General features: G+C 36.3%; 1 pseudogene; it reads right to left on the bottom strand.

Annotated features, from left to right (window-relative positions):
* Nucleotides 1-13,757: 13,757 nt before the first annotated feature.
* On the bottom strand, nt 13,758-16,488 carry LOC147524040 (uncharacterized; annotated as a pseudogene).
* Nucleotides 16,489-18,208: the final 1,720 nt, after the last annotated feature.

Genomic DNA, 18,208 nt, shown 5'->3' with positions numbered 1-18,208 from the left:
AACCCTGGTGATATGTAGATCCTCATCTTGATATCATGTCAAAACCTAAACCCTGGTGATATGTAGATCCTCATCTCGATACCAGGTCAAACCTAAACCCTGGTGATATGTAGATCCTCATCTCCATACCAGGTCAAACCTAAACCCTGGTGATATGTAGATCCTCATCTCGATACTAGGTCAAAATTAAATCCTTGTGATCTGTAGATCCTCATCTCGATACCAGGTCAAAATAATCCAGTTCTTGGCAGAAATGTGAGTTCGGGTAAAAAAATCCAGTTCTTGGCAGCAATGTTGAGTTCGGGTAAAAAAATCTTGGTATTGACAGGAGGATCGATATCAGGTCAAGATCGTGATAAAAATCCTGGTAGTGGCAGAGATGTCGATATCAGGTCAAGATCGTTATGGAAATTATTGCATATGTGGAATCGTATGCTCGATACCAGATCAAAATAAAAGGAGGTAGACGCCTAAGGTATGTCACAATAAGGAATATTTTTCTTTCGTATTTTCCAATTACAAATATACCAGGGGAATAGTATCGAAATTCAATTTGGTTTTCTTTTTATTATAATGAAAGCTTGATGGTGAAGCAATAGTAGGTGGATAATAATTCATTAAAATAAGAAAAACCTAGGCCAAACAGGGCTATTACAATGTAAAGGAAACACTAAAATAACATAAAGAAAAACATTAATCTTCATCTTCATCGTCGTCATCCTCATTGTCACCATCATCCTCATCGTCACCATCATCTTCATTGTTATCATTTTCATAACACTACGGATCTCGAAGCCATTGATAAACGTAAAAATAATAGTTTTACCTACGAAATAAAGCGATTAAACTTACAAACGCAAGTAAAACTAAAAACTATCTTACGTGTCTATATTTATCAAAGTTTCTACTCTCAAATCAATCGAAATAGAGCGAAGTAACAAGTTCGTTCCACTCCTAGTTCTCTAGCATGTGATGTTTTCTAGTTAACTAATCGGTCTTAAGTCTAATGAGAGTTTTACGAGGGGGAATTATACTACGATGCAATATGAAATTGATTATTTGAATTTAAACTACGAATGCTATGGAAATATGATTATTTTTGAATCTAGATAAAGGATTAGAGGGGAATTGAATCCACCTCGAATCCAACTTGATAACCTAGCATAGGTTCTTGTATCTCAATTCTTACGTTCTTATGGTAAGAATTTTGAGTTCTAATCCCTAGTATTCATGACATTTCTACCAAATACTAACTAGCATGTGAGGTCGTCCACCCATTCTCATGGCGAATCACAACCTTCTAGAGTGGAATAGATTCTACAATGCTTCTACACTATACCATTAAGTTTTCATCAAGGCTTCATCAACCCCTTTAATGGAGGTTTTAGCCTCGAATCATCAACCCATCATTTCCCATTGAATTATAACTACACATCATATCAAAATTCTAACTTTACTAATCTAAATTAAACAATAATTGAAATCCAATTAATTAACTAAGAATGAAATAAGAACAATAATTTAAACTAGATCTATAAATGCAAATGACAAAAATTGAAATTGAATAATAATAACTATTTTATTTATCTAATTAAATGACGAACAATCTTTCAAGGAATTAAATAAAAACAAGATATGAAACTAATTAAATCTAAGGAAAACTAGATCTAGAATTAATTAATGGAAGCTACTAATCTAATCTTTAATCTAGGTCTAACTATCTACCATTAACAAAGAGCTAAGTTTTTGTTTTTATACTTTCAGATCCAAAAATCGTGCATGGGCTTGGAGCCATGTTTTGGGCCAAAGAATCAGGCCCAAAACCCAATTTCTTTAGTCCAAAATGGGCTCTTCAGCTGCAGTTGGCTTCGACAGATGTTTCGTCCACTTCTGCTCCTCTTATTGGGTCAACGCTTAGACCATTGGAAAGCTCTTTCTGAGCCGGTCGTTTTGACATAAGGTAGGCCTAATTCCGAAGTCTGAGTCCAAAGATATGGTCTTTGGAAGTTCTGTTGACTTTGTGTGCTGTTTCTGCTCGCATTGACTTTGACTTTTCAGCTTTGACCGGGCTTTAGAAAGGCTTTGTCTTCTTGAATCTTGGCCTTTAATCACAGAACTCCTTAGCAACCAACCATTGCTCCTTTATCTAGCTAAAGTGGCACATTTCTCACATAATGGACTTTGAAGCCCTGAAATGCATAAAAACACGAATCGATATTAACTCTTACTTATTATTCACATAATTAGTCTAAAAGTATGATTATTAAGGGGGTTAAAACTACAGTTTTGGGCTCTTATCAAACCACCCCAAACAGCATTTTGCTTGTCCTCAAGCAAAGATGAGAAATTAGAATAAGTGACCAAAAATGGAGTTCTATCTACTCTCGTTTATTTGAGTCGCGATTGCATTGACCATATCTGACAAGGCCTTAAACCACTAGGAATTCCCTAGTGGACGAAGTTATAGTCTCGTGAGAGTTTTCCAGTGAAGGTACTCACAAACTTCATCTATACTACAACGACTAAGAAATAAAACTATTGTTTCCTTATTTATGTCTCGATTATCTATATCTCACTAGCAATGAATACTGAAATAATCATGTCGAAACTTAAGCTAATATATGCATAATAATAAATCATCTACAATAAACATATATACAATGAGTAATACTATGAAATGCAATAGCAGGTCCGTTTCGAAACTTCGAATAAGCGTCCTTAAGTAGGTTTTCACAATAATAGTCAAGATCTGACACTCTGATTTTTCCACTCAAGTTTATACTCTAGTCTTGAGCGATGGGCACACTTTACCTTACAATCTCAATGACACACAAGGAAGCCGGTCGATCAAACACATCCGCCACTTACTATCACACTAACCTATTCCTAATTGAGCTAGATGTCTTTATTAGGTGTTTCGGGATTAGGAGATGGTTTAAGAAGGAAGGAAATGGATATTCAAAGGGACAAGTCTGAGATAATATAGTCTTCATATTATGTAACTAGAGAAAACCTTGTTATTTACTTTTTTCTAGACTTTGTTTCCATCCTTAGCCATATTTTTTTTTTTTTCTTTGGCTTTTGACTCCTTTTATTCTATTTTTTGGAGTTTTTATTTTATTTCTATTTTAATTTTTCTTTTCTTTGGATGGAAAACTTTTTTTTTTTTATTTACGGAAGCAACTAACTAATATTTGTTTACATAGGTTTTTCTCTTCTTCTTTCTTTCTCATTCTTTCTCGGACTTATTCTAAATTGGGTAGGTTGATTTTTTTTTTTTTTTTGTTTTTGTTTTTAGTTTTGAGGGTAAAGGATTTGTGGTTTATGAAAGGCTAAAGAAAGGCTCGGGGCTTAACTAGCGGAAAATAATTCATAGGTTTGAATTTACGGCTATATCGATCCAAAGAGGGCCTAAATTCTCGCTTAGGATATGGTTTAGTGATCAAACAAGTGGGCGTGTGATTTCTCTATCCGGTTTTACTTCTCCCTTGTGTCATTTCTCAAATGTTTCACTCTTATAAGGCTTTAGGCTATATTCTCACCTGGGATTTGTAGAATAAATCTAGCCTAGATTTGATTGAAACTTATCTAGCTAACAATCATAGATACTCATGTAATATATTTATAGATAGATGCAAAGATTATTACCTACATATTAACCTAAGTTTCTAAAAATTATTCTAATGCAAAAGCTTCATTGAGACTTCTAGATTGTTAAGAGCATAGAAAAGAAAACAATACCAATATTCCTAAGTGTATAGCATAACTTATTTATTTATATTTTTGAATTTATAAAATTTTAACTAGAAAACAAGTGCATATTATACATATCTATATCCTAACAGGATGCCTTAATTACATGTGTTTCTATGCCCACCCCAACAAGAAGCATGCTTTGTCCTCAAAGCATTTAAATAAAGAGGGTAGAAAAAAAGTACCATGGAAACGCATGGAAATTCTGGAACATCTGCAAAACAAGGTTAAAACATACTAATATAAAATTGACGAACTCTAAAGAGTTCCACCCATTATGGGGTTAACAGCTTTAAATTACTTGGGACATAGCGGACACTAAATGGAATTAAAAACTTACCTTATCTCCGGACATGCATATTATCTACCCAATAGCACCATGGGTATTGTATTTCAGCCGGGCATGGCAAGTCCAAGAACAAATGCTAGCAAGAACCATAAAAATGCGGTTCCCGGCTACGTGTGTGATCACCTCGCGAGTCCAAGCACCATAAGTAGTGCTTGGGAACAGATCTTGAAAGAATATTCCGGGTTTATTGTAGGAGATGTCATCTCAAACTATTTCTTTATTTTAGCAACAGCTGAAATGACCAGGAACAACCAAGCAGCAGAAAACTGGAAATTTTCCCAAATGAAAAAGCCCACTAGAGTGTTGTTCGGTGCCAGCAAGCCGCTCCACTCGTTTCAAACTCCCCTAGCCATGTGGCCGATGAGGAAGGCTTCGGTTTTGGGGGCCAGGAGACAATTTTCTCCCTTTTTTTTCAAGGGAGTGAGGTGGGGTAAAATAGGAATTTGAGTGATCAAGAATGGAAAAACCAACACTTTGACGACATATTCCCCAAACAAATTTTTGAAAACAGGTTTGTAAAATTTGTTTTAAAACGAAAACTCAGAAGGTCTTTTAAAGGTCGATTCGAGACTTGCTAGATTACTATTTTATAGCTTTAAACTTTTTTACTTTTTATGAATTAGGTTTAATATAAAGGAAAACAATAAGCAGTAAAGACATAATTCACACCATAGAGAAACATGACTCAAAAACCAAGAAAACATGCAAGAGTGGAAAATGTGAATTATGTGAACCGTGGACTTAGGATCCGGTACTTACAACCACACACTTTATAGGGGGGGGCATCAGTTACCTGAATGGTGCATTCATTAATATATGGAAATGAAAGGAAATGCACCAAACACAAAAATTGAGTCGTTTATAGTCAAATATACTTTCGAGACTTTATCTAAATATATGTATGAATATCACGGTTTATCATATATCAATAACCGAAATAGTTGTGGATCGTTCCATAAATAAATATCCACGAAAAACATATCCAAACACAATCAAGCACCAAGATTTCCCTACGACCTTGACCTAGTGGAATGAAAAGCGAAGTCGGATAGACCTATAACATAACCAAGCATGCACCTTATGTTTCATCTTTGAACGAGAGGGTGTCCTAGTGAATAAGTGTGGAAAAGTGAATGGTTGTGGAAGATATGGTGGATTGGGATAAGTTTTAGAGGGAAAGCATGGAAAAAAATGAGGATGTGGGTTTAGCACAAAACTCATTCATGGTGTAGTTAGGGACCTGTCTTAAAGTCCGAAATGAAGGTGTCAAGTGGTTTATCCTTGGGAAGTATTTGTTTACTAGGTGGATTTAAAAAATCATGAAGCACGGGGAGAAACTAAAGGATCGAGTGCAAACTCGAGGTTCCTTTGAAAAGGTGGAGGGATGGGGAATATTGGTGATGGAAGGTGAATGATTTCGACTAGAGCTCTCAAGTCCATATCATCGAGAAATCTTGATATATGCAAGACATTTCTCAATAGTTGGGTCAAAAAGGTCACCGATAGAGATTGAAAAATTCATCTTCCGTCATAGCATCAAGGGATGAATGGTTATTGGCAAGGGGACTCGCGAAGTGGTAAAGAAGTGGTGCAAAAGAGTTGCGGGAATTCTTCTTCGATTTAAATCTACTACCGTGGGGAGTCATTGTTAAAAGTCGAATTTCGAAGGAAAGGAATTTGTTAATCTGTTTCTCGGGAAACATGTTTTGAAGTAATCTTGAGCTAAGCTCTCGATCATGCTAACCTCTCCATTTGTAGATGAATCGATATCTTGTCCTCGTTTTGAAAACATTTACCTCAATGAGAAAGATGGCCAAAAGGACAAGGACATCGAACCATCGCGGCAGTTTATGAGCGCGTTGGCGATACCAAGAAGGGGCACCCTAAAATGATAGGTACAAGAGTCGTTAGTGACTTACGTATCGAGGATAACGGGTCTTGGGGTAGTAAAATTTTGGACTTTAACCAAAGACGTTTTCAACCACACCCTTAGGATACTTAATAGACCGATCAACTAATTGCAATGTCATTTTAGTAGGTTGCATCTCCTCTAGACCTATTTGTTTATACAAATAAAACGGGAATAAAGTTAACACTAGCCCCAGTGTCTAGTAAGCGGTCGTCGTGTGAGAATCTCCTAAGGTGCATTGTCTGATAGGACGACCGGGGTCCTTGTACTTAACAATTCCATTATTTTCGGATAAAGTTGGGAACTGCTCAAAGGTTAGAAAGGCATCTTTAGGTATGTTGGTCTTACGCCTAGTAGTGCCTGCACAACTCCTTAAGAAACTTAAGCGTGGTTAGGTAGCTTTTTATAGCTTTGAGAAAAGGAAGGTTTATCGTTAGATTTTTGAAAACGTTCCTAATCTCCTCAAAGTTAGTATCCCCGGTTAGCATGGCTAATTTCGAGGAACGTGGTTTCACTCTATATTTAGCGTATGGCTCGACTTGATGTGTAACCTTGGCTTTTCTGTTTCTTAGGTTGTGGTTTTAACCGGGTACCTCTACGGTGGTAGGTTATTCAGTTTCTATTTCGGTATCTAGTTCGATATCCGGTGTAGGAGTATCTTGATGGGGTAACTATAGGCATAGTTACTTTGTTATCAACCACTCTTCCGAACGGAGAGTGGTGATGGCATTTAGCTTCGCCCTACGGTTGTAGTTTCCGTACTAGTATTACCGTTTACCTTAAAGGCTATGTTTGCTGTTCTAGGATTGGGTATCGATTGGCCTGGAAAAACGCCTTTTGCTTGGGCTTTCTCTTGGGCTAACTGTTGGTTTAAATTATTAACGGATTGTAGAATGTGTTGGTTAGATTGAGCCATGGTTTGGAAAGTTGTTGGCTCATTTGTATGAAGGTGTCAAGACGATCCGGTTGTGTGGGTGGAGTAGTCACGGGTGTTGTGACTGGAACTATCTCGCGTTGATTATTTATGGGCGGATTGTGATAGTTATTATTTACCGGAACGATACCTTTATTAGCATTATAATTATTATAACTACATTGACCTTGTGCTTGACCTTGTCGAGGTTAAACTTTGGTTGTTATAATTATTATAATTACCCCGATCCCGTCCTTGTTGTGGTGGAGCTTGGTTATAACCGCGTCGTTGGCCTAACATATTGATTATTGTACCACGTAGGTGTGACTTGTTGGTTATTTGTCCAACCGAAGTTGGGATTTTGTCTCTCAGGGGGCGTTTAGGTTCACTATTAATGGAACAAGAATGTTCATAGGCTATAGGACGATTAAGTCGGGATGCTTTCGGGGACTCAAACCGAAACTACATGGATTTGAATTTACATTCATGACGGGGATAGGCTTTTGTTGTACAGAAATGGCCTCTACCTTTTTTGTGAGGGATTCAATTAGAGTTTTAAGCTCAGGATCTGATTTAACCTCAAACATACTGGTAGCCTTAATCGTTGAAGAAGAACTAGCGAGCTTGAGTAATCGTCACTACCCCCAATTATTATTATGCTTAGTCTGATCTTCCAAAAATTTATATGCCTCTAAGGCTCCTTTACTTAGGAAACTACCCCCATTCATTATGTCTAGGACTTCTTTATGGTGGTGTAGAAGTCCTTTGAAAAAGGCACGAACTAACGTGTCTTTTGCTAGGTGATGGTGTGGACACTCTATAAGGAGATCGGTGAAACGATTCCAAGCCTCTGAAAATGATTCATGAGGATTCTGTCGAAAGAAGTGAATCTTGGAAAGCATTTCATCCGTCTTTAGGGGTGGGTAAAAATGTTCCATAAACAATTTGAACAAGTTTGGCCCACGAGTCCACGAAATTAGGCACAGGCGCTTAACCAAGACGCCGCCTTTATCAGGCGAAGGTGAAGGGGAAATACCATCGAGTTTAATTTATTCCGCACCAACCGTAGGATGGTGGAATGTTGTAAAGACTTGTTCAATCCTACGACGTGTGTTGATAAGGTTTTTCATGGTCTAAACCATGAAAAGCGGGTAACAAATTAAATATATTTGGGGGATCGCGGAAATCCCCAATTGGTCCGCTAGAACGCGATGCAAGATTTAGGGCTATCGCCAAGGCTTTATAAAAGTCGAGAGAGGAGTCTCTCTTTCTTCATCCATAATATCGGTGGTGTGTGTGAAATAGTAGCTAGAGGTGTAGTGGGTGGGAAACTAGATAGACTTATTTGTTGGCGTTAGCCGCGGTAATTACGTTAGTTGTTTTTTTCGACCGGACCTTAATCTCATGCAAGACTAAGTCGAACTTAACTAAACATGCAACACTCCAAACAATTCTGATATACTAGTAGAAACCTCTAACTGGAGATGCGAGGTGTGGAAGAAATGAATACCTGATTGCGTCCTTGCTTCGCTTATGAATAGCGTCTTGTTTATGCGTGTTTAGTGTATATAACAAGTTAAAACACTGAAAAACTTGAAAAATCGAAATTCGAAACAAACCTGTGGAAATCCGGCAAATTTCAGCTTAGGGCGCAGGTGCGCTCGTTTTGAAGCGCCGTCGGCGCTCAGTGTTCGATAACTTAAGCGTGGTCGCTTTCGGTATGGGGAATTCGCTCTATGTTCCATAACTTAGCGAATCGCGCTTCGGTATAAAGCGGATCGCTCTATGTTCCAATAACTTAACTTTTCGCGGGTCGCTCTCGGTATGAAGTGGCCGGCGCTCCGTAATTTTTCGCGGAACTTTTCAATGTTGAAATGAACAACCACAGTATGAATCAAACAAGGATGGGTGGGTGAAATGGGACTTAAAAATGACTAATTATACTATGAAAACAATGCTAAAGTGAAACTAAGATGGCAGCGACGCCATTTGATAAACGTAAAAATAATAGTTTTACCTACGAAATGAACGATAATTCTCAAAATGTAAGTAAACTAAAACTATTTACGTGTCTATATTTATCAAAGTTTCTACTCTCAAATCTATCGAAATAGAGCGAAGTAACAAGTTCGTTCCACTCCTAGTTCTCTAGCATGTGATGTTTTCTAGTTAATTAATCGGTCTTAAGTCGATCTAATGAGAGTTTTACGAGGGGGAATTATACTACGATGCAATATGAAATTGATTATTTGAATTTAAACTACGAATGCTATGGAAATATGATTGTTTTTGAATCTAGATAAAGGATTAGAGGAGAATTGAATCCACCTCAAATCCAACTTGATAACCTAGCATAGGTTCTTGTATCTCGATTCTTACGTTCTTACGGCAAGAATTTCGAGTTTTAATCCCTAGTGTTCATGACATTTCTACCAAATACTAACTAGCATGTGAGGTCGTCCACCCATTCTCATGGCGAATCACGACCTTCTAGAGTGGAATAGATTCTACAATGCTTCTACACTATACCACTAAGTTTTTATCAAGGCTTCATCAACCCCTCTAATGGAGGTTTTAGCCTCGAATCATCAACCCATCATTTCCCATTGAATTATAACTACACATCATATCAAAATTCTAACTTTACTAATCTAAATTAAACAATAATTGAAATCTAATTAATTAACTAAGAATGAAATAAGAACAAGAATTTAAACTAGATCTATAAATGCAAATGACAAAAATCGAAATTGAATAATAATAACTATTTTATTTATCTAATTAAATGATGAACAATCATTCAAGGAATTAAATAAAAACAAGATATGAAACTAATTAAATTAAACTAATTAAATCTAAGGAAAACTAGATCTAGAATTAATTAATGGAGGCTACTAATCTAATATTTAATCTAGGTCTAACTATCTACTATTAACAAAGAGCTAAGCTTTTGTTTTTATACTTTCAGATCCAAAAATCGTGCATGGGCTTGGAGCCATGTTTTGGGCCAGAGAATCAGGCCCAAAACCCAATTTCTTTAGTCCAAAATGGGCTCTTCAGCTGCAGTTGGCTTCGACAGATGTTTCGTCCACTTCTGCTCCTCTGATTGGGTCAAGGCTTAGACCATTGGAAAGCTCTTTCCGAGCCGGTCGTTTTGACATAAGGTAAGCCCAATTCTGAAGTCTGAGTCCAAAGATATGGTCTTTGGAAGTTCTGCTGACTTTGTGTACTGTTTCTGCCCGCGTTGACTTTGACTTTTCAGCTTTGACCGGGCTTTAGAAAGGCTTTGTCTTCTTGAATCTTGGCCTTTAATCACATAACTCCTTAGCAACCAACCATTGCTCCTTTATCTAGCTAAAGTGGCACATTTTTGCACATAATGGACTTTGAAGCCTGAAATGCATAAAAACACGTAATCAGTATTAACTCTTACTTATTATTCACATAATTGGTCTAAAAGTATGATTATTAAGGGGTTAAAACTACAGTTTTGGGCTCTTATCAGCCATTCATCATCATATTCTTCTTCTATTTATTATTTTTCTTGTTCTTCTTTTTGTTCTTCTTCATCATCGGTGTAATCGGTGGTAGGGCAGTCTGACCAATGAGGCCAGTCGGGAAGAACCATATAAATGGCAAAAATAATAAGGAAGAGGGAAGTAAGAGACATTGATTTTTTTCTAAGAGGACGATAAAAGATGTTTTAGAATCATGCAAATAACGGTCTTTTTATAGTAGTAAAAATTATAAAAACAAGGTGATTTAATAGTGATTAGCAAGAAACCATGGTAATTTAATGTTTATTAGCAAGAAAATGAGGGAATTTAATGATGATTATTAGGAAAATGAGGAAAGTTAATGCAAAAGTAATTCTTGGGTGTGGAAAAGTTTTCGGTTTAAATAATAGTAAAGTTTAAACGCATGTTGGTTTTCAGAGCCAGTTGGTTGAATTTATTTATTGCTATTTTGAATGTTTACATTGAGTAAATGCTACATGGGTCTTTACCAAAGAGGTTTCAAGCAAAGGTTACAAGGTTCGAATCCTGGTATTGATACCAGGTCAAAACAGAAAATTCTGGTGATCTATAAATCCTCATCTCGATACCCGGCCAAAAATATTACTAAGTATCAATTGATACTGCTTCTAAGTGGGGTGATATCGAAAGTCGAATTTTCATTTTCAAAATATTACTAAGTATCAATTGATATTGCTTCTAAGTGGGGTGATATCGAAAGTCAAATTTTTTATTTTCAAAATATTACTAAGTATCAATTGATACTGCTTCTAAGTGGGGTGGTATGGTATCGAAAGTCGAATTTTCATTTTCAAAATATTACTAAGTATCAATTGATACTGCTTTTAAGTGGGGTGGTATCAAAAGTCGAATTTTCATTTCAAAATATTACTAAGTATCAATTGATACTGCTTTTAGTTGGAGTGGTATCGAAAGTCAAAATTTTAATTTCAAAATATTACTAAGTACCAATTGATATTGCTTTTAAGTGGGGTGGTATCGAAAGTCGAATTTTCATTTCAAAATATTACTAAATATCAATTGATACTACTTTTTAAGTGGGTGGTATCGAAAAGTCGAATTTTTAATTTCAAAGTATTGCTAAGTATCAATTGATACTGATCGATGGAACTGGTTTTTTATGTATGCAGGCGATGAAGAGGCCATGGTAGCAAAGTTGTGCTAATTCTTGCTATGACATTTGTTCAATTCTTAAAAGCATCCTAATAAACTGCCTTGTAGAATTATGCGTTCAAGTGAAGAATATTTTTTCTTGATTTTTTATTCATTTATTTTTTTAATACATGGAGAATAAAATGAGCATATATTACATCTAATTTAATGAGCCGATTTGTTTTCACTCTTGTAAAAATTACACATGTTATCTTCTTTTATTTTGCCCACAATTGTACATTTTTTTATGGTGGTTGCCCGTTGCCACAACTGTACTACAACCACAAGAACTCACATATGAATCAGGGCCCAAACTCTAATTGTGGTTGAATGCACTACAAGACCTAAGTTCTTATATCTCCACTTGAGGGGGTACCTCACAAGTAACGATAAGTAATAAAAAAAGATGAAACTTCATAGCTCAATTAAAACTTTGTTGCCGTTCCAAGGTAGTATAATTTTGTTCGTAATACTAGGTATTGCCCATGCCTTTGACACAGATGTTCTCGTCACTTTTCTTATTTTCCTATTTGTGACAAATAGTACGCAATTTAGTCAAATTAGTTTGTTCTCACCGATGGTATGCACTGATAGTGTTGTTAGAGCCTCTTTAGTGTGACACTATTGTACTATTAGTGCAAAGAAAACAATGACCGCTATTACACCTTTTGTGCATAATAGTGTCTTGTCAATCAACAAATAGAGACTCTTCAGAGGTAACACTCCAACTCATGCATGTTCAAATTAAAGAACACATATAAAAGTCTAAGCAGTGCTTAAAGTAAATGAACATATTTAACGAATATCATGTCTTAATTATTATTACTAGCAAGATGCACGTGCTATGCACGCGATATTAAACAAAATTTGTTGAAAAGTGTAAACATAATTTGGGTGAGAACACTTACAATTGACATTATGTCTGAGCAGACACACTGGCAGCCGTTTTAATTTTGAATTGAATGGAATTCCATTCCTATTTGATTTCTAGACGTACCTACGCAATAAACTTTTAAGTATAGCTCTAAATAACATGTACTTTGAGTCTCTCATCCTAGCAAGTACACGTTGCAAACAACAGAGATTAAAGGTTACTACATCAAAAGCATCTATGTAACGCTATTCACTAAAATCAGTATCCAACCCTTGGGAAAATTGGGCACGCTCGATGAGCATGAACTGGAGAGGTAGTCTTGAGTAATTGCTTCTATTTAACCGAAGACATTGCCTATGGTATTTCACAATGTCGGTTGCCATGATGACATGTGCTGTAGAACGTAGACAACGAAAATTTTGAAATTTATTTGTGTATCTCAAATATATGGCAGCAAATTAAAGAAAATGGTGATATACATGGTAAGAGAAAAAAGGGCTGACCGTATTAGTTTTTGGGTACTGCTGCATCTCAGCTGTCATGCCACTTGAAGGGACGACAGAAGCATTAGATTGAGTATTAGAGGCGAGACTGGCAGTTGGTTTTGGTCGGACTTGATCATCGGTATGTTGATATCCTTCACGTATCATCTACAAAAACAAAGTAGTCATAGCAAATAAAATGCAGATAGAACACATGATTGAAGAACTGATTTCCCATTATTTGGTCCAGTAATTTGTGAAGTACTGAGCTTTGTAGTAGGTATTTTGCAAATTATACTTTCCACTTCGAGACATTTGTGTTTCTTGTGGCGCATTCTATGATGCACACATGAAACGGTTCTATTGTGCCTCTAGTGAAACTTGGGACTGCCTATGTTGTTAATAATATGGTTTGCTTAAAAAGAAAAATAATTTTTATCATTTTCGAAACATGGTTCTTTAGAAGGAAATTCTTCCTTCTTCCTTTTTCCCAATCAGTGCACTTTCTGAAAATTCTGACCTGAGTATTTTGCAAAGCCCAAATGCAGCAGTGTTCTCTTTCATTCGGGTCAGAAATAGATTCATTACGCCCATACACCTTTAGGTGATCTCTGAACTAAAGAGTCAATTCTTCAATTGCCTTTAGGCGATATCCGAACTAAACAAATTCAATATACTACGAAATTACACCGTATAGACTGCACTGAAATTAAGATACTTCAAAATATAACGTTGTTTCAGAATAAAGATAGAACAGTTATGGGCTACACCGCATTCAAAAGAAGTGCATACACATGAAAGATGATCAAGATTTAGTTGACAGAGAAATAACAGGTACATAAACAGCAGATTGTGTAATAATCATAGTCCACAACACAGATATGACCACATCAGTCATCTTTAGATTGACATACTCTAGTTGGCATACTCAAATTAAGTCATCTTTACGTTGTACAAGTTGCTAGTAGAGTTTCAAACCATACGCATTTAGGTTGTAAACGATCGAGTTGGCCATCTCTCATCATACCTCCCATATGAGGAACCCATTGATGGAAGCTCATACAGATGGAGAGGATTTGGTTCTATCCCATAATCTGTCAAGGGCCTATGCTCAAGAACATCATCACGAGTTTTGCACAAATTCAGGAATCTCTACTTCTCCTTTCTTGATATCTTCCCACAGGTATTGTAGGCGGCTAATATACTTTATCTTCCAATACACACTGCACAAAAAAAGATAACAAATTTCATACAAGTATTGTATAAAATATTAAAATCCAAGTCCAACTCTCTAATTTGGTGCAGTATGGAAAAAGTAAGAACTCACCCTCCACTCAAGAAAAACTGGCCAAGTGTTGCAAGAAGTAGCCGTGACCGAAGGCCAGGATGAACGAAGTACACCTAAGTTCCTCATTAATTAGTGTGTTGGAAAGATGAGATGAGAGCAATTGGGTTGAATATGACATTGGTTTTGTTTCGGCAATAAACTGCTTCAACACAACGAGAGCAATGGTAAAGAACGCACTAAGAAACAGAGGAATTTGATGTTGGGAGAGATGAAACTGAACCAAATAATGGCTGCCTACGTACCCAAGATCTATTCTCTAGGGATCAAGTTTCCACGTAGTTCCTTATGAAAAATAATGTGATATTTATATAGGTAGAGTAGAGAGTCCTTGTAGCTCAAGTAATCTTGTTGCTTGAGTAATTGTGATAGAATATAACTGTCAACTGATAATTATCTTTTTGATAAGAAATGAATTTGGACATAAATCAATGTACATTAGTGGCAAGCCATGTGGCTAAGGTTCAACCTTAGACACATGAGTTAATGGGCCTCAGATATTGATCCATGATATTGCGAATTGGGCTTTAGCCCTGTCGATTAACCGAATAAAGTAGAGACTCCTACTAATGGACGTTTGCCACGTAGGTGGGGGTCGAAACAGTTTCCTTACAGGGTAGTCATCAACCTTATTCTTTTTGTGGTTAAGTTTGTGCCTGCAAAAGTAACCCCATTGATATCAGAATCAGGAGATGATTATAATCATGTTGTTAACTCGGTATAGTTTTAAGATTTTAACTTATCATGTGCAGAGTACAAACACAAGTCAGCAAGAATTAATATGGACATCCTGTCAATGCTAAAATACATAGAACTCGAAACATTGAAAGCCAAAGATTGTTAAGCCGGGGCTGTTAGTTTAAGACCTTTTTAAGTTGGGAATGTTCATTCAGCCCCCCCTTTTTTTTGCAATAGGTTTTTTAAATTTTCAGGCTCATTGTTTCTGTAGATCAATAACAGGCCTTAGTCCATTGGCCTGATACAATTACCATATAGAAAGGGAAGTAACAAATCAACACACATTTCTGGAAGGGAAGATGGTGGGTTTTGTTAGAGAAACATCATTCTCCAAGCTTAATTCATATGTTCACCACAAAAAGAAAATCTAGCTCATAATATGATCGTCAATTGGCATGGCATGGTTACACTTTCTAAAAACAGGAAGAAATTCCACTTTTACAAACCTAGTATTCAAAGTTTCAATCTTAACTCAAGATGCATTTTATCTTTGTGACCTTCATCGGCCGTCTGGTCATTGCTATTATTGACAATCTCTTTTTGCGCTTCTCGGTTTGAAGGATGTGTAGTCCGGGTGAGTCGTTTGACAGCTAACAATATGACCTCCTTCTTATATTTACCTTCCTTTGCTGAAATCTGCACACACATAATCAAGGTAAAAGCTCTGTTGTACGGACACTTCGAATGAAGATATATCCTTGCTAAACACACCATTTTTAAACTAAAATGGGTGTTTATGGGAAATGTCCAATTTTTCATGTCGAAAGATGCACAGTAATTCCCAAGTCATATAAGAGGTATCCTACATTTTCTAAGATATATAAGAAGCAATTACTTAATTAAAAGATAACGACCAGCTTGGAATGTTGCCAAACTTCATGACCAGAAGGAACATCGCCGCATGGTCTCTCATTATTATGTAAATGGCGTATTAAGCCTTAAATCAAGCACGCCTCCATGTGGCTCGTGAAAACTAAATTGGAGAGGAACATCGGGGGGGGGGGGGAGGGAGGAATTTTTTTGAAACAAATTAGAGCAAACACAAAAAATGAAATAATACAGAATTTAGGCTAATAAGCTTGCCACCATTCCACCAATCCTTATTAACCATTGACCCTCTAACTACATAAAGTACATAGGTTCACCTGTCATGTAAATATTACCACCTTATATGGATTTCGACCCACATGTAACTTCCTCTCCTTATTCACTATAAAAGGAGTTGTAGAGAATTCTCACAATTGCCTTATGCCTTAGTTTAGCCTTAAGCCATAGTTTTACTCAATTAGTTACACAGTTTTAGATCTAGATCTAGGTTTATGTGCAACAAAAGAAGTTGAAAGGAAGAAATAGGAAACACACCAGTCCTGCAGAAGATTTAGATTGCAACCACTTAGACAGTTTTTTATGTGATGATTTATTGATGTCCAGTGTCATTCCTAGAGGCCTACATGGCTCGACCTATGCAAGCAACAGAGACAAAATACAAAAACTATTAGCACATCTATTGATCGTGACATGCTTCGAATCGAGAATCTGAAAACAACAATGACACAAATAAAGGACGTGACAGATGCCAGTTGATCAGATGTATCTATACATGACATGCTTCCCGAGAATCAAAGTCTACAAGCATGAACCTCAAACCCTAAACCCTACAATATTAACCATAGAGCAACATGATTCTACAAATACTTTTTCCCCCTCTCCAGGATACTACAAATCTCATATTAACCATGCGTATGAAATGCCTGCTAATTGAAGAAAATGGAAATAGCTAATAAGTATGCAAAACGGCATACCTGTTTACGCAGAAGAAATTCCTTCTGTGAGTTTGATAACTGTCCTTTGACTTTTTGTGTTATCTTTCTCTGCTACATGAATTGATTGTTGCAAGGAAACGATTACGTGTATGTAAAGTGTCTCCATCCATGAATAGATAATAGACATAGAAGCATAATATCTTGGCACTTAGTTTCATTCTCGAAAGCAATCGAACACAAATGGGAAAGTGGGATTCCCATATTTCTTTGCTCTATCTGCATATACAGAAGATGAATCTCCTACTTTCAGTCCTTTCCATCCATAATATCTGAAAGGCATGCTTCTAGTAAAGAAAAAAAACATCGCATAAGAGTTTATAGCTATAACCCTACCCTGTTTCAGTCATGCAAGCTAAAAAAATAGTATATTGATACAATTAGAGGGTTAGGAGTTAGTATGGGAAAGTCATTAAAGATAAATATGTAATATAACTCTTGATTAGCATATTTAGATCATCAAACAGGAACACCAAGGCCATCAAACAGTATATTGTGCACGCCTTATGGCGTCAAATTGAATCAGCTACAGAAGTAGATATTCTAAAATTTTGTCCCATAAAAATATGTTAAAGGACGAATTTAAATGAAACTCGAAACCATATAGGTTCAAAATAACTTGAATTGAGGACATTAATAAGATTGAATGATTAATCAAAAGTCAGAAGCTACAGTTGTATATGAGAGGTAAAAGCCAAAAGTAAAGGACTAATATGACTATTTTTCCTGTTCATTTTTTGATACTATGCTCTAAAAGATTTTGATACTATGTATAAGAGATGTACAAAGTATTTTGATCCGAACTTCATAAGTTTTAGGTGGAGCTACTTCAATCTCTTCTATAACCAGAGGATCCCCTGCCTTTCTACCTATTGCAGCTGCACTTTTATAAACTTAATATTATTACTCAATTATGAAAGAACCCGTACTGGCTTGAATTTGAGTGAAGAGTTGGAGAGAAGTCTAACCTTTGCATCTTATAGGTTTTCCTGTTGTGTTTGGTGATGTGCTCCCCATTCTTCAGAGTTCAAATACGATTAGAAACAGTCTCTTACCTCCACTTCTTGCAGATGTAGTTTCAAGAAAGATAGAGGAAGGTGAGAAATATTTAACAGTCTTTCACTTTACCACCAATTAATATGAAGGCAGTTTTCAGTATGAGAAATAAAAAATTTGCGTTGAATAGCACGATAAAGTCCATCATGAGCTGGCCTTGAAAAGCTCAAGACCATCTCAGATGGTCAAAAAACATTGACAGAGGTAGATTTGGGTCCCTTGCAATTTCAGCAAGATATCCGTCAACTAAGTTGGCAACTGTAAGATTGGAAGTAGTCGGC

The sequence above is a fragment of the Coptis chinensis genome, chromosome 1 (assembly GCF_015680905.1).
Source record: "Coptis chinensis isolate HL-2020 chromosome 1, ASM1568090v1, whole genome shotgun sequence".
Taxonomy (NCBI): Eukaryota; Viridiplantae; Streptophyta; class Magnoliopsida; order Ranunculales; family Ranunculaceae; genus Coptis; species Coptis chinensis.
Note: the sequence above shows the minus strand (reverse complement) of the source record. Positions and strands in the feature narration are given on the sequence as shown.